This window comes from Amphimedon queenslandica, unplaced genomic scaffold (genome assembly GCF_000090795.2).
Source record: "Amphimedon queenslandica unplaced genomic scaffold, v1.1 AMPQUscaffold_9355_Cont18645, whole genome shotgun sequence".
In the NCBI taxonomy this organism is placed as follows: domain Eukaryota; kingdom Metazoa; phylum Porifera; class Demospongiae; order Haplosclerida; family Niphatidae; genus Amphimedon; species Amphimedon queenslandica.
In genome coordinates, this window is record NW_003550373.1 from 1 (window position 1) to 3327 (window position 3327).

Genomic DNA, 3327 nt, shown 5'->3' on the forward strand with positions numbered 1-3327 from the left:
TCATCGATAAAAAGTAAATACTATGGCGCTCTGTGAAGAGTTGCTGCTCTCAAATCTGCAAGAGATGTCCAAGAGACTGTATCCTCATCTTTTCTTAGCTGCAAAGCATCTGTTTAAGCTATCTTGACGGATCTGGTCTCCTCTGTCACATGACGTGGAGCCAACCACGTGTTCTTCTTTCCACACACTTTTTGCGTGAGTGTCTCCAGACCCTTCCTCCACAGGTAGCGAAGGGGCGGGGCGAGACTAGTACACACATATACACATACATATGTATGATGAATGTGTATAATGTATGTGTGTGTATGTGGTAAGTAAGTGTACACAAATGTTTGTACATTATTATTAGATCAATGGATATCTCCTGTTGTTACTGGAGACAGACCACCTCCTATTGATGACTTCACTCTAACACCAGTTACTAATAACACTGCGGTAATGTTCGGAGGCTATACTGGTAATGGATGGAATAAACTGTATATGATAAGTTTCACTAAGACATCAGTGGTGAGTTAATGCTGTAGGATGGGTCTTGATTGTGAGATTCTTTTGATTGCAAATTGTGAGTTTCCGAATTATTTTATTACATTGATTTTTTTTCGCAGGATATATTAGAAGTACCTAATCCTGGAGAATCAGTACAATGGCCTGAGGGAAGATGGGGTCATTCCAGTGTACTGATTACCACTAGTTCAGGACCACACTTACTAGTGGTGGGTGGATCACCTGCCCATGATGTATGGTTACTGGACATTAACAAAAGAAAATGGAAAGAACTGGTAAGTATTGTATTATGATGCTTGATAATGAAACACGAAGTGATTAACTAAATTTGTAACTCATGATTTTTGTAATGTACATGTACATATCATGACACTTAGTGAAAACTACTGATGAATAATGCTGGTATTCAGTACGTGTGTGTGTCTGTTTTTAATGTAAATGTGTGTTTGTGTTTTTTTGTGTTTTGTTTACCTAAATATGTGTGAATATAATTGTGTCTGTGTGTGTGTGTGTGTAAAGATGGATTCACAATTGATAGAGTGTCAATGGTGGAATTAAAATAAATTGTATTTTATATACATTGTGTACATTGTGTATGTACATACATGTATTTATGTGTATGTGTGCATATGTTTTAATATGTGTATGTGTGTACTAACACATACATCATGTGTACATGTAACATGTACATGTGTGTGTATGTGTGTGAGCAATTATACATGCTTTACATGTACCTTTATATGTGTATGCATGTATAGATGTACATGTATGTGTGTATATGCAGACACTTAGTTCTTAATTGAGGACTCACATGATATAATAACACACTCAGTTGTGTATACTTGTCTATTAATATATTGTGTATTATTAATTTTATTATGTGATCTTTGTGTTACGTAAAACACACTGTGCAGACTATAAAACTGTCAGTTAGTTACTGTGTTTATTAACCAGATATCAAATCAATTAATATGTCATACAGAAATTAATTGTTATCATTTTAATTTTATAGATTAATCTACCAGACAATGTCACTAACAGATATGATCATTCTCTCTCAGTGTGGAGTGTGACCCCAACTACTAACTGGATAATTGAGTTTGGAGGAGATAGAGGCGATTTTAAAGAAATAAGTGATACAGCAGTTATTGAACTCAGTAAGTACATGTAGACAGTAGTAGATACAACGTATATTGAATATGTAATGATAATTAGTAATGATAATATTACAATAAAGTAAGTAATTCTTATGATGAATATTTAATGAGAGCATTTGACGTATACCTATGATACTAATTATTACCAATTCATTCCTGCTATGTATAATAGTGAAATATAATGACTGCAGATACAGAAACACTGATATTAATAGGAGCTAGAGTGAATGAAATATTATTATCGGTGTATTTATATACAATAATATGTTCATGTGGTTAACTGTGTAAACTGACAGAGGTCACACATACAATGATTATAAACATGAATCCATCAATAATAAGGTTACCATAGTAACTAACATCAATTAATTTGTGTATTTCTTATTCTCCACTATTTTGTTACTGTATAGGATATACTAGTAATAATGATTGGTCTACTAGTGTAATACCTCTGGACCAGTATCAAGATCAACTAAGAATAAGGATACTGAGTGATTGGGAGAATTTAGCAACAGATAAACAGCTTCAAATATTTCAAGATCGTCTGCAATTACAAAAAGAGAGAGAATTTTATGAGGAACAGCTTCAAAGAGAAATAAAAGAGAAGGAGCAGATACAGCAAGATCGAAACAAAGAGCAGCAACAGCTTCATCAAGAAAAGGCAACACTTAGTCAGCAACTTGATGATGCTACCACTCTCCTTGAGCAAGCGGAAAAGGATAAATCAACTCTTGAATTAGGTACTATTGAGTTGTACTGTTGTTTATGTGTACATTATTTACATTATAATACTAGTGGATTAGACAATGTTGAGTATGGAAATAGTATCCTGTACTCAATATAGGTCAAATTGTCCATGCAATAGAAATAATGAGATTGATGTAGAGTTAGCTCTGCTTACCATATATGGTATCATTAGCAATAATTATAGTACATGTATTTATGAGCTACTGTACATGCAGTGCAAATTTGTTTGGCAATGAGTATCATTTTATTTTCTATCTTTGTATTTTTATTAATAATAGAATATAATGAGATGCTGAAAGTTAAAGTTGCTGAGATATTGGAAGAAAAAACACAAGTAGACGAGAAGAAACAGATTATTACTGGTTAGTATATCATCATTCATCAGTACATAATATTAGATGAGAGAATATTCTATTAATGTAGAAGATTATGAGAAACTAAAACTCAAAGTAGCTGATATTGAGGAACAATATTTCAACGAGAAACAGATCATTATTGGTTAGTTAACTGTACACACAGCATGTATTAGATGAGAGAATATGTTTATTATGTAGACGACATTCAAAATCTGAAAACTGACGTTTCTAAGAAAGACAAATTTATAGCCAAACTGGCATCACAAGTAGAGGAGCAATCACAGAATGAGCAACAGATCATTACTGGTTAGTATATCATCATCAATCAATAATAATTATTAATATTCTATTAATTTATAGACCTTAAAGAAAAGGAGTTGTACATAGCCAAACTAGTGAAGGAAAGACAAGAGAGGGTCCTCAAGCAACCTATCAAAGAGACTAGTTCCATTGGACTACAATTTAATTACCTGATCCCTTCAATGGGTAAATTATTCATTTACATGTACACGAGTGAATGATTGTGTGTGTACTATACTGGTATTAGATATGATTTGTCTGTA

The 3327-nt window shown here is 32.9% G+C and overlaps 2 long non-coding RNA genes across 2 annotated transcripts; both read left to right on the forward strand.

The window, feature by feature from the left end:
• Positions 1-654: 654 nt before the first annotated feature.
• Positions 655-2220, forward strand: LOC109590869 (uncharacterized). The gene is made up of 3 exons (XR_002189540.1): positions 655-779; positions 1517-1661; positions 2072-2220. It is a non-coding gene; the product is annotated as an uncharacterized LOC109590869 (long non-coding RNA).
• Positions 2221-2360: 140 nt separating this feature from the next.
• On the forward strand, positions 2361-2871 carry LOC109590870 (uncharacterized). Its single transcript, XR_002189542.1, has 3 exons — positions 2361-2401; positions 2687-2770; positions 2832-2871. It is a non-coding gene; the product is annotated as an uncharacterized LOC109590870 (long non-coding RNA).
• Positions 2872-3327: the final 456 nt, after the last annotated feature.